Source organism: Zootoca vivipara, chromosome 13 (assembly GCF_963506605.1).
Source record: "Zootoca vivipara chromosome 13, rZooViv1.1, whole genome shotgun sequence".
Classification (NCBI taxonomy): Eukaryota; Metazoa; Chordata; class Lepidosauria; order Squamata; family Lacertidae; genus Zootoca; species Zootoca vivipara.
Window position 1 is genome coordinate 49551016 of NC_083288.1, and position 14088 is coordinate 49565103.

A 14088-nucleotide genomic window follows, 5' to 3' on the forward strand; every position below is an offset into this window, starting at 1 on the left:
AGCTTGCAGCTTCCCAACAGGGAGTATTGACTGGCAGGATCCTGAGCCTCCTCCCCCTCCCTAAGCATGGAAGAGTTGCCATAAAGGGAAAAGCTTAACTGGGTGGTTTTTTTTTAATTTTTAAAGAATCATATAATTGTAGAATTGGAAGGGACCCCCAAGGGTCATCTAGCCCAACCCCTTGCAATGCAGGTATTTAAAGGCAGCGGGGGGCGGGGGGGGGGGAGACAGCACATTGGCAACGAATCATTTCACACATGGATGACACAGAAAACCACCTGCTTTTTCATTTCAGAAGCTAAGCCCTTTTCCTTACACTGCCATGACAACCACCGAACTGCTTTGGATCTGAATCAAAACAGCTCACAGATCTGAACAACATTCCATCCAGAAGCCAAACCCTTATTTTTGTTCTCTTTTTTAAAAATTGGGTTTGTATGTAGAAATATCTCAAGAAGAAGAAGAAGAAGAAGAAGAAGAAGAAGAAGAAGAAGAAGAAGAAGAAGAAGAAGAAGAAGAAGAAGAAGAAGAAGAACTGGAACTCGCTCCTGTGGTTTAATCAAAAGGCCAAAATGTTCACCATTAACTCTTTCTCAGACACCGAGCGAGAAAGTTTGGATCACAGAGACTCTGGGTTTTTTTTTCTTCACCTTGCTTTTGCTTAAGACGAACCCCCCAAGGCCCAAACCCAGCACCACCCGTAATTGAAAATCGGGGCAAGGGGGGGGGAGAGATAATCAAAGATGACATGCATGTAAAGACAGATTAAAACTTTGGCAGGATTTTTGTAATAACCAGCAGTTTCATAGGAGTATATATTTAAAGAAGATTAATAAATGAGCAAATTAAGTTAATCTGGATATGCAGAATATATTAACAATAAATTTAAGGAACCGTAGAAAGAGGGGGAAGGAAGGTGGTTTTCCCAGGGTGAGGCTCATCCATTGCACTGCGGGTGTGCAATGGATTTGCACACCCGCAATTTCCCAAAATGCGGGAAACTCGACTGCATAATTTGTAGGGAAGTTTTTAATGTTTGATGCTGTACTGTTTTTAATATTCGGTTGCAAGCCGCCCAGAGTGGCTGGGGAAACCCAGCCAGATGGGCGGGGGTATAAATAATAATAATAATAATAACAAAAAGTCAAGTTTTGAAATGTCAAAATGATTGTAAAATTAGTGAAGTGCATAAACTTGAAAAGTATAATTTAATTTATTTCTTTTTAAAAGGTGACATGCATTTTATTGCAACCCACTCTGAGCCAAGCCAAACAATTTGATGATGATCCATCCCTTCCAGTACTTTGGGGAAGGAGGTATTGACTACTTGTGAAAGTTTTAACATTAGGGTTCCCCCCCCCCCCAATTTCACACCCATGGTGTGTGCTGCTGAAAGGGACACACGTGTGTGCTGCTGAAAGGGACAGAGCCAAATTCCCTCCCCCCCCCGCTCCCAGATGTGGGCTGCGCCTGACGGGTCATTAAAGGAGAAGGTGGAGGGAAAGGAGGGCGGGGGTCTCTGGGGGTCTGGCTCACTTTAACCATCGTCCCCTGGGGGAAAGGCAGGCTTGCCAGGAGAGAGCCCGGAGGCGATGGTGACTACGGAGAGCTCTGAGCCAGGAGGGGTGAGAAAGGTACAGTATATGGGCTGCATAAAGGGAAGGAAAGCGGGGGGCAGGGGCTTGGGGGGGGGGGCGCCTCATCAGCAGCGTAGACAACTGAGAGGGTGGGTGTGTATGGAGGAGTGATCCAGAGAAAGTGGATCTATCTATCCTTCAAGGAGCTGAATATGGTCCTCTCCATTTTGTCCCTACAACAACCCTGCGAGGTAGGTTGGGCTGACCGGGTGCCACCGGCCCAGGGTCACCCGGTGGCTGAGTGGGAGGATTTGAACCCGGGGCCGCGTCCTACACACCGCCATCCAGGCTCGCCAGGCGCTGCTGCTGCTGCACGCCGCCGGATCCCACCAGCCCTGACCATTGGCCACCCACACTCCGGGATTTACCCGGCGGTGGGGTGGCATGGGCGCAGATCTTCCCCACCCAGGAAAGAGAGGACCGGCTCCTTAGCCACAGAAGCCCGCTGGCTTGCTCTGTGTGGCCTTTTCGCGAGGGAGGTGTGCGGAGATGGCGCGCCCTTGCTGCAACCTGCTGGGCGCATCTCTTGCGCAAGTGCTGCGTACAGATTAGGGAAGGAGAGGGGACGGCATTGGGGATCGGGGGGTGATGGGAGCCGTGGAACCCCACACTTTCTGGAGGGCACCGCCTTGCGCCTTGGCTAACCTCCCTAAAGGAAGAACTCGCCCTCTGGAGAACGAGGGGCGCCGGTCTCCGCATGGTGGACTTTTTGGGGAGGATTACAAATAAACAAATCCCTCTCCACCCAGGCACTTGGCTGATATTTTGATCTTGGCAACCATGAATTTATTTAGCTGTGAGATGTGACTGTCTTTAAATGTTTGTCTTGTAATGTTTTGAATTTGTTTTGTTGCTGGCGTCTCCTGGAGGGGGCGGCGGCGGCGGCATAGAATGAATGAATGATTGAATGAATGAATGATTATATCAGTTTTGCAGCAGCGCAGATTACTCTCTCCCTTTCTTCTTGCACGAGGGACTCGTGCGTCACAATACTGTACACACACACTGGGAGTAAACCCACTGAAACGAATGGAGCTACGCTCGCCGTGCCCTTCATTTCTAATGGGTATACTCTTGAGTAGGACTAACTTTTCGCTGCAACCCTCAGAAGCTTATATCTTGTGCCAGGGCGCTGAGTCAGATGTGAAAGTGCTGGTATTAGGCTACGGAAAACATACAGGCGCACCATTATCCCAGACGGTCATCGCAATAGTTAAGAAACAACAACAACAACAAGTAGTGATGCTCTGAAACAAAGTAACGTGTGTATATATTGGAGGAGGGGGTGTATTTTTTGCCTGTTCGGTGGTTGTGCCAAAAGGAGTTGCAGAAATCTGGGAAGGACCTGCAAAATAATTATGATGATTTTTGTTTTCTTTTAACTGGGCGAAATAATTTCACACGCAATATGACAAACTTTTCCTAATGCTGTCTCCAAAGGCCTGGCGGGTTTTTGATCTGGTGGTAAAGGGTGTGTGGGTGGAGTTTGGGGCCGGTTGGATTAAGGGAGAATTGAAGTGGGGAGGGGGCGAGGAAAGCGATTTTGCAACAAGCAAAGAAGTCGCAAATTCTTCCAGGCAGAAACGAGTGCTGGTTGCTCCAGGCCCCTCCCATTTTACCAGGGGGAGCGGGAGGGAGGGGGGCTTTATGGGAATTGCTTCCTGGGCGTTTGGGGAAGGGGCGGTTTTCAAGTAGGAGCAGGGGAGGGCTCAGCTGAAGGAGAAAGCGTGTTTCTTATCTAGTGGTTTTTGCAGAAGATGCCTGAACTGGGGAGGAGGCAGCTGTGATGGGCAGGATATAAAGGAAGCCGCAGATGCGTTTTAGATTTGCCCCCACATTAGATAAAGAACAACGGATTTAATTAATGCTCAGATGCTCGACACGTCTTATTTCATTTCATATAATTTATACACCGCTTCATTGAAAAACAAACAGGCAAACAAACAAACCCACCTTAAAGTGGTTTGCAGCTGGATTAAAACAATACAATTATGGGTGAGAACAGCTATTTAAAACATTCAACGATTTTAAATCTGTGATAAACTAAAACAAACAAACCAACAAACAAAAACAGATGGAAACAGGCACGTCAAAATTCTACCTAACCGGGTAAAAGGTAAAGGTAAAGGTACCCCTGACCATCAGGTCCAGTCGTGTCCGACTCTGGGGTCGCGGCGCTCATCTCGCTCTATAGGCCGAGGGAGCCGGCGTTTGTCCGCAGACAGTTTTCCCCGGGTTATGTGGCCAGCATGACTAAGCCGCTTCTGGCGAACCAGAGCAACGCACGGAAATCCCGTTTACCTTCCCGCCAGAGCGGTACCTATTTATCTACTTGCACTTTGACGTGCTTTCGACCTGCTGGGTGGGCAGGAGCTGCGACCGGAACAACGGGAGCTCACCCCGTCGCGGGGATTCGAACCGCGAACCTAACCGGGTAGGCTTGCTTAAACCCAAAGGCTTTTAGTAGGCGCCAAGAAGAACAGAGTTAAGTGGATTTTGACAGAAACCTTTTCAAGAAAGCAGGCCTGGGATCGCAGCCTGATGTTAATGTCGAGGTTACAGGGTTTGGTTCCCTTTTTTATTGTGAAATGAAGGGCAATTCACCCCAGAAAAACATAGCGCCACCCCCCTTTGCTGCCTCTAGAGGGCAGCAAAAGCCCTACCTACTGGTGTGCCTGCGCGGAGGAGCAGAGGGCACGGAGGACCAGTGTCAGATTTATGTATAAGCTAAACAAGCTATAGCTTAGGGCCCCACTCTCTTGGAGCCCCCCCAAAAATTAAAGGGGGAAAAACTGGATGTACATTTCCAAAATATAAGATAAAAAACAAATAAAGCCTATACTGTATACAGCAAGTGTTTTGTGTTAATGGCCCCCGCCTGCTAGCCTGCTCCCTAAAAAATCACTGGTTTGGTCCTTTCTATATATGGTTTGCTCCTTTCTACATTCTGCATGGACTGGTTGCAGGGCAACATGGGCAAATGGCTTGAGATACCTATTAGGTCCATAAATGACCATATAGAGGGACCCAGGTGGCGCTGTGGGTTAAACCACAGAGCCTAGGGCTTGCTGATCAGAAGGTCGGCGGTTCAAATCCCTGCAACGGGGTGAGCTCCCGTTGCTCGGTCCCAGCTCCTGCCCACCTAGCAGTTCGAAAGCACATCCAAGTGCAAGTAGATAAATAGGGACCGCTCCGGCGGGAAGGTAAACGGCGTTTCCGTGCGCTGCTCTGGTTCGCCAGAAGCAGCTTTGTCATGCTGGCCACATGACCCAGAAGCTGTCTGCGGACAAACGCCGGCTCCCTCGGCCTATAGAGCGAGATGAGTGCCGCAACCCCAGAGTCGGACACGACTGGACCTGATGGTCAGGGGCCCATATATCCAACACACAAAACAGCGACAATTTGTTGTGGACAAAGGATAGCTGGACATATAAAGGGCCCCGTTACCTTCAGTACCACCTCATGAGAAGAGAAGAATCCTTGGAAAAGACCCTGATGTTGGGAAAGATGGAGGGCACAAGGAGAAGGGGACGACAGAGGATGAGATGGTTGGACAGTGTTCTCGAAGCTACGAACATGAGTTTGACCAAACTGCGGGAGGCAGTGCAAGACAAGAGTGCCTGGCGTTCTCTGGTTCATGGGGTCACGAAGAGTCGGACACGACTAAATGACTAAACAACAACACCTTCAGTAGCTTAGGGCCTCATCAGACCTAAATCCAGCCCTGGTTCCATCCAACCCAACCTAGAAAATGTGCCTGCCTGGTGGGATAAGGAGTGGAAAAGAGAGGAGGGGAGGCTGTAGCATCCAAAATGGGAAAGGCGAGGAGGAGGAGGAGGAGGAGGAGGAGGAGGGGAGGGGGCTGGCAAGGAACAAGGCGACCATTGGCCCCGGTCAGCTCTGTATTGTCTTCACTGCCCCCCCCCAAGTTGCTTTTTTTCGTGGTGTGGTTTTGATGGGTACATTTGGAGATCGAAGAAACTTATTGGCAAAACCTGTTCATGGGAAAGGGAAGATCCTGCTCCTGCTCTGCAATGGAGTGTATCAGTGTCTATCTATCGAAACAGCTGCCCACCCCACCCAGGGGTCAACCCCCCAATTGTTTGTCTATTCAGATGCTGAAGCCCCTGGTGGAGAAGCGTCGCCGTGACCGCATCAATCGGAGCCTGGAGGAACTGCGCCTGTTGCTTCTGCAGAGGACCCACAGCCAGGTCAGTGAGGTGGTGCCCCCTGCAGCCAGCCTGCCCCCCCTGCTCCCCACTCCCTGCAAGTCCTAGCTAGGACTTCTCCCTGAGAACTGCCGTTTGTGGGATAGTGTCAGGCCCGTGGGTCTGCGTTAACTTTGTGGGCCTTCCGATTTTCCTGGGAGGCCTCAGCGTTAATCGAACCCCCTTGAAGTGCATTGAAGTGGATTGTGCATTTATTTCTTCAACTGCCAGCAGGTGGAGCTATTGCTCTACATGACTCTGCTCTAAAAGGAAGCCTTTGGTTAAAAGGAATTGGCAGAGAAATAGGTGGCCCCCGGAGACTTGATCAGGTATTCTCTACGGTTATTCCGGTCTTGTCTATCCTGTCCATGTTCCCCAAGAGTTAGTTGGCACTGCGCCGTGATTTGCAAGATCCCTGTGGTTGGTTAGCAACAGTAGATCCTGGGTGGTGGTGGGGAGAGGGATCTACATGTGGGAGGTGTCCTTTGCAGTCCCCACCCTACTTAGACCTGCCGATGGCTGAACCCGGGACCGTCAGCATGCTGATCTGTTGCTCTGCCCCATAGCTACTGCCTATTCCCTGCAAAAGTTCCCCCTTCAGCCACCTTCTTCTCGGGCCTCTTTCTTTACAGACTCTGAAGAACCCCAAGGTGGAGAAAGCGGAGATCTTGGAGGTTGCTGTAGGATACCTGCGGGAGATGAACTCAGCTAAACCCCAGGGTACAAATGACCTGCATGGTGGGTGGGTGGGTGGGTGGGTGGGTATGTATGTGGACCTATATTAGAGAGACCTGGGCGGGCCAGATCCGTGATAATGTTTGTGAGTTGCTTGCTCAAATGCTTTGCTCCCTGTTCTTCCATTCATGGGGAGTCCCCATTCTCACCTTGCCAAAGCCAGAAATTTCTACACCCGCACTCCATCCAGACAAGGATGCTCAAGGAGGGACGGAGATGGGTGTGGCCTGGGGAGGGGGAGGAGCATAAGAGTCCTGAGGGCCAGGTGGGGAGGCCCAGAGGGCTGCACCCACCTCCTGAGTGTTTGGAATGTTCTGGATAGTAGGAGAGGATATATTGATTAAACATTATCCTTCCTCACTCACTCTAGTGAGTCAGAAGCGGAGTGCTTTCCCCAGTATATAGCAGGAAGCTAGTTGGTCAATTCGTTTGAATCTCTTTACTTAAACAATCCAATCTGGCTTTGTCCAGATTGCATTTGTTCCTGGCAAATTCCCCTTTTATTCCCTCTCGAAAAGAATAAAGGCCTTCTTTTAAAAGTAACGGCAAGAAGCTTACTCACATTCAGTTCACAGTAGGTTCCCTGAAGGCAGGCTTTAGCTCGAAGTTACAGAAGAGAGTGTGAGTTCATCCCGTATGGGAATGAGCCCGTGTGCTGCTGGCTGAGAGCCAGCAGACAGCAAAATACACCAGTAGCAGAAGTGAGCAGCAAAAGAGGAAGGTGGCTGCATGTCTGGCCCTTTTACGGGGTCTCCCAGGGCCACACCCATCTACCTGGCAGGGGGAGGATGCTCCAGACCAGGTGTGACAGGAAGTCCTCATGGCTGGAATAACATCCCCCTGTCTGCGTCCACTCTAGGGAAACGGGAAGTGTTGGTCTCGACTGCTTATGTTCCATCCCGCACTGAGCACCCCCTGGTTCTATGTACTCTAGAACCACAGCCTTGCAGGGTTGAGATCTAGCAGTGGAGGCCCACGTCCCTAGGGTTTGAGTGACCAGCCTTCTCCCTGGCTCGCCAATTCTGCCCCTCCAGGAGCCGACCCCTCGGAAGACGGGACCCTCCAGACCTGCTACATGATGGGCTTCCGGGAGTGTCTCCTGGGCCTGGCCGCCTTCATCCAGCAAACCCGTTCGTCCGTCCAAAGCCACCTGCTGGACACTTTGCACCTGTACCTGGCCTCCAAGCCGGAGCCCCAGAGCCAAGACTGGACCCTCACCGTCTTCTCTCCCAGCCCTTCCCTGGAGGAATCGCCTCCCCGGACGCCCGAGGGCTTCTGCTCACCCGTGAAGGCGCTGAGCGATTCCTTGCGGAGCCCGGACCCCGCTTGCTCCAGCGCGGCGCAACTGGGGGGCCAACAGAGACACAGCCGAGACAACGCCGCCGCCTCGACCAAGAGGATCTCGCCCCCTCCGCCGGCTTTCTGGCGGCCTTGGCCCTAGAGCACAAACACTCCTGCCCGCCACCCCTCTCGCCCCAAACATTTATGTATGTAAATATATAAATATATATAAATATATCTAATAGGACCTTTGTGATGGGATCACACTGCCGGGTGACTTTACGATGGGATGGAGACGTCACCTTACCGCCTCAAACGTAGCGCTCTCCTCTGAGAAAGGGAGATGGTTTCTTAGGGACTAGAAGCTTGGGCCTTCACCTAGTGACTCTGCTAGCATTTACACATCTAGAAATGGGGTTTTCATAGAATCATAGTTGGAAGGGACCCAGAGGGCCATCTTTTCTGTTTTTTTTTTTACTCTCAACCAGCGGTTTGTAAATTGGGACCAAGAGGACTTTGAAGGTAAGTGAAGGCTTGCAGGCTTTCCCACCACGGAGATGCTCTGCGGTGGGGAAAAGTTGGGACTCCCGTCAGATTTCTCCCAGCTCTGGAGCTGAGCTGCTAAAGCGGAGCAGCCTGTTTAAGGAAAGTCTTTTGCAAGTTGTGACCCAACGGGTAAGACTCAAAAGGAGCCAATCGGCTGCTTTGCTTAATTCTCAGCATCCTGGTCTTGCGCAGGTAAGACATTGCTGTCTTGCGTAGGTCAGGTGCCTTTTGGCAAATCATCGTGGCCCCAGCAGGTTGCTTCTACAGAATGAATGGGAAACCCGGGGTCTTCCAGGACCCCCAATTCCCATCACCCCCAAGACCACATGCCCCACTACCTGGGACTCCTGGCAACTGGGTCCCCCCCCCACAACACGCAGAGTCACAGGTTTTCCTCCTCTGTTCGCACCCAGTTAGGGTCTCTGGAGTGGAAGGGATTGTCTCTGAATGTAATATGCAAGAAATCTGATTTTCACACACCTGCATAAACATCCCGTCTCCTGTAGAATTTAAGATTTGTTTGCTTTTGGATGTGTGTGTGCGAGTGGCTGAGTGTGCGCTTGGATTACCAAGCCTGTGTTATTTGCAAACGTTTCATTACATGCCTGCTTGAAATCAAAACGAGTAATTCCCCCCCCCCATTTAGGTTTGTTTCAAAAATAAAATATCTTTAATTTCTATTTTTTTCTTTGTCTCCAAACTTTCAGGTATTACAGTATAATAATTAATAAATACTATCCCCCCCCCTCAGTTATGGCCTGTATTGGGGTGTTTTTGGTTGCTTGTTTAAATAGTTCCTTGTGTTGAAATCGATATGCACCATGTAATAAAAAATGTATTTCCTTTAAAAAAACATGTAGCAGGACTCATTCCTTTCTAGTGTCCTCCAGAAAAACTTCCAAGGCGTACATTTTTCCCCATGAGAACGAAGACACATAAACATCAATAACTCTATAACAAGAAGTATTTATGTCTGAAATCATTTCTGCGTGCTTTTTTTAAAATGTACTTTTGGTGAGGTCGTGTGAAGGAGAGGACCCTCCTTTCACCCCCCCCCCCCAAATTATGGACGTTCAATATGTGTGTGGCAGTAGATTTGCATTACGCCAAGCTCAGAAGGGACCCAGAAACATTATAAAGAAATCACAGAAATGTCACTAAAAGGGCAGGGCACGGCATGAAAAAAAACTACTTCTATTCTGATCCCTGGATGGTTAAGCCCACAACCTGAGAATATCCGTCTACACATCAGAGATATACAAAAGTTATCTGATAGGTGGAAGCTGTGCTTCTCAAAGGGTGTGGCATCTCACACTGGTGTGGCAGGAGAGGGTAGCAAGTGTGGCAGGGAAAGCCAAGGAAAATCAAAAAAACATTTAAACATTTAGTGCAGTATAGTATTAAGATCAGAAAAGAGAACGGCTTCTTTTGTGTTGATGAGGAAATGAGAGTTTGTGTCTCAAATTAGACCTAATATAAATGAGATTACTTGGCAAAAGCAAGCTCTCACCTCTCACTGAGTTTGTATAAAAAAATTCCTTCAGTAGCACCTTAAAGACCAACTAAGTTTTTATTTTGGTATGAGCTTTTGTGTGCATGCACACTTCTTCAGATACAAAGAAAACAGAAGTGTCAGACCCTTATATATATACAGAGGGTGGTGGGGGTGGGTGGGAATGGGTGATGGGCTGATGGGAGTGGTAAACCTGTGGATGGCTGTTAACGGCTGCTGATGGCTATATAAGGGATATAAGGGTCTGACACTTCTGTTTCCAGTGTATCTGAAGAAGTGTGCATGCACACGAAAGCTCATACCAAAATAAAAACTTAGTTGGTCTTTAAGGTGCTACTGAAGGAATTTTTTTATTTTGCTTCGACTCAGACCAACACGGCTACCTACCTGTAATTGAGTTTGTATACATACTTAAGGTGCACGTGTAATAGGCTCATTCATAATTATATTTTGGGAATTGATTCATGTTGCCAATGCTTTTTTTTTCCTGGGGGGACGCAGGGGTACACATACCCCTAAACATTTTGTGAATCTACGCCACAACAGCAGCTAGAATTGTATTAGCAAGGAATTGGAAAACCGAAGAGGACGGCTGGCAGATGAAGCTGATAGAATTCATGGAACAGTCTGAGCTGACTGGGAGAATCCGGGATCAGGGGGAAGAATCAGTGGAAGAAGATTAGAAGAAATTTTTTAAAGTTTATTTAGAGAAGAATTGTAAGATTAGCAGTATTTAGCAAAAGATTTGGAAGTAAAAGAAGGTTGTAGAAGAGAGTTAGATAAGTGTAATATGTATTAAGATTTAGTTAAGTGGTATTATGACATTGTTTTTTATTTAAGATTTAATTAGAATAGAATTATATTTTGAGATAAATATATGAGAGATTCATTGTATTGATAAGGTACTAAGAGTATTAATAGGTTTAGAGAATTATTGAAAAGATTGGAATCAAGATTTCGAAAGTACTAAGGAAGTGATATATAAATACATAGTTGGGAGGGAATGGAGGAAGTCGATAAAGATACGGGATATAAGATTGATTGAAAATATTATTGTCTTTCTTGTAATGTTGATATTTTGTTATGTTGTATAGTTATTGTGTTTCTTGTTCTGTTTTATTATGTGTACTGTGTTGTTCTATTATGTTTTTTGCTATGTTTTTCTTTGTGTTGCGTTGTTGCAAAAAAAATCAATAAATATTTTTTTAAAAAAACATTTTGTGAATCTAAGTTTGGCCTCATTGAGGGGCAGTATTTCAATATGCGTAGGAAGATGAGAGTACCTCAAAACATTTTTTTTAAAAGAAAAAAGCACTGCATGTTGCTATGTAGCTACATTGTTTTATCCTTTCTGGATGTTCCACAATCGTATCATAAAGTAGTTGCATTCTATGTTATAAACCAAGCACCGCTGGTTGTTGCTGCTTCTTGTTTTCCAGTGGATCGGAAGAAAATTCAGTGTGGCGTGAGCATATTTTTATGCAGAAAGTGTGGCCCAGAGAAAAATGTTTGAGAGCCACTGAGTTAAAGCTGCAGGGAATGTGGATGGCTCTCAGACTATTTATCATAACCCCATGCAAACATCTCTTCTGCAAGCTGAGTTGCACCCAAACTTCCCAGAAGTGTAACCATTGTGGCTAGAAGCCATTGACAGTCTTCTCCTCCAGGAAACTGCCCAGTCCTCTCCCAGTCCTCACAAAGAGATCAGAAAGCAGAGCAGCCATTCCGGGAATCAATGCACCCCCCACCCCCCAAATTCCTGTCACCTCTTTCTTTTAAAATTGAATTTTCAAATTATAACAACAATTTTTCCACATCTCTTAATTGAACAATTTATATATCCATATTTCTCCCCTCCCCCCTCTTTGGCTTCCCCCGTATTTCCGTATTGATCTATTAAACAAATTCTATACCCCCTTCTGATTTTACCTCTTATATAGTTGTGAAAGTTTTGTCAAAACCTGCCAATGGGTCCAAATCTTTATACCAGGCATCCCCAAACTTTGGCCCTCCAGATGTTTTGGACTACAATTCCCATCATCTCTGACCACTGGTCCTGTTAGCTAGGGATCATGGGAGTTGTAGGCCAAAACATCTGGAGGGCCGCAGTTTGGGGATGCCTGCTTTATACTGTCTTTTTATATAGTTTATAAATGGTTCCCACTCCTTTTCGAAATCGATGTTGTCTCTCTCATGTATCCTCTCTGTCAGCCAGTTCTGCGTAGTCCATAAGCTTAGCTTGCCATTCTTCCTTTGTTGGCGTTTTCTCTGTTTTCCATACTTGTGTTAATATGATTCTTGCTGTTGTTGTCGCCGCATACATAAACAATCTCCAATTTCCCTCTCTTATACCATGATCTAAAATTCCGAGCAGGGAAGATTCTGGCTTTTTAACAAAGGTTTTTCCCCAACATTTTTTTCCCAATTCATTATCTATCATTTCCCAATATTCCTTAACCTTCTTGCATTCCTGTCACCTCTTTCCACCCCATCCCCACCCCCGACCAGGCGCATCGTGCAAACCCCAGACCTGTTTTGAATCCAGATCGTGGATCTGTAACCACCTACCGATGACCACACCACTAGCAATGCGATCAAAGCCCAAAATCAATCAATAAGGAAGAACTACCACAGCTTAATTTGCATGTTTTTATTATTAACAACTTGCACATCATACGCATTCCAGCAGAGGTAAAGGGGACCAAAGGTTGCCAGAGGATTTGTACACGAGGGGATCCACTCTGGGGGAAATTCCTACTAATAAAATATAGCTGTGATAGGCCGGAAGAGGGTTAAGCCCTGGGTTCAGATCCTGCTCACCTCCTCCTTATATTCCGGAGGGGGTTAAACCTGCTCACCTGTCCGCACCCAAGTGTGAAGCTCTGGAGCTGGGCTTTTAGCACAGAGGAGGCTTGTGTGTTTGCAAACACACACCTCCCTCTCGCACACTTGGCACATGCTGTTTGAATTAAATCAGCTGGAGGGTGGGGAGATAATGGATTGCATTCTTCTTATCATGGAGATGTGGGGGAAAGGGAGACAGGAATGGGGACAGTTTAATCCCAACTGGAAGGGGATGTCAGCAAGCAGAGTGACGAAATTCACAGCCAGAGCTCTTGTGGGTGTAAAGGACAGCTAGTCCTGGGGGGTTTGCCGACTGTTTCTTATCTACTGCCCTGGAGAGAAGGAGATTGGGAAAGTCGGGAGGTGGCAAAAAGGGCACAAATTATCCCCACCTTCCTCTTTGTAAACTGGTAAAAACAGTATCCTGGCTTCACAATTCCTGCAAGAAGCAGCGGTAAATCCAGAAAGCCATTTTGCATCTTTTAAAATAAAATAAAACAACAACAACAACAACAACAACAATAATAATAATAATGATATTATTTGGGCACCACAGTTCAAGAAGGATACTGACAAGCTGGAACGTGTCCAGAAGAAAGGCAACCAAAATGGTCAAAGGCCTGGAAATGATGTCTTGTGAGGAACAGCTTAGGGAGCTGGGTACGTTTAGCCTGGAGAAGAGAAGGTTAAGGGGTGATATGATAGCCATGTTCAAATATATAAAAGGATGTCATATAGAGCAGGGAGAAAGGTTGTTTCCTGCTGCTCCAGAGAAGCGGACACGGAGCAATGGATTCAAACTACAAGAAAGAAGATTCCACCTAAACATTAGAAAGAACTTCCTGACAGTAAGAGCTGTTCGGCAGTGGAATTTGCTGCCAAGAAGTGTGGCAGAGTCTCCTTCTTTGGGGGTCTTTAAGCAGAGGCTTGACAGACATATGTCAAGAATGCTTTGATGGTGTTTCCTGCTTGGCAGGGGGTTGGACTGGATGGCCCTTGTGGTCTCTTCCAACTCTATGATTCTATGACAACGTAACTGCAACTACGCACACATATATCAAAGAGCAAATGTTCCTGTAAGGGCTGCTACTCTGACAGAATCCTAATTCAGGAAGACCCTATAAAAGAAAAAGTGTGTTTATGTTGGGGTGGTGGGTAGGGATCCAGAACTGGCCCACTCCCTCTTTTAGGAGAAATCGCGCCTGACCCTGACAACAGCACCAGCCTTGTGATTTTCCATTTCCTTGCTCTCCTGGGGCGAGTGGCTTAGGGACCCTAGGCGAGCGAAATACCACACAGAGCTCTGGGGACTCCCCTTTTCAGG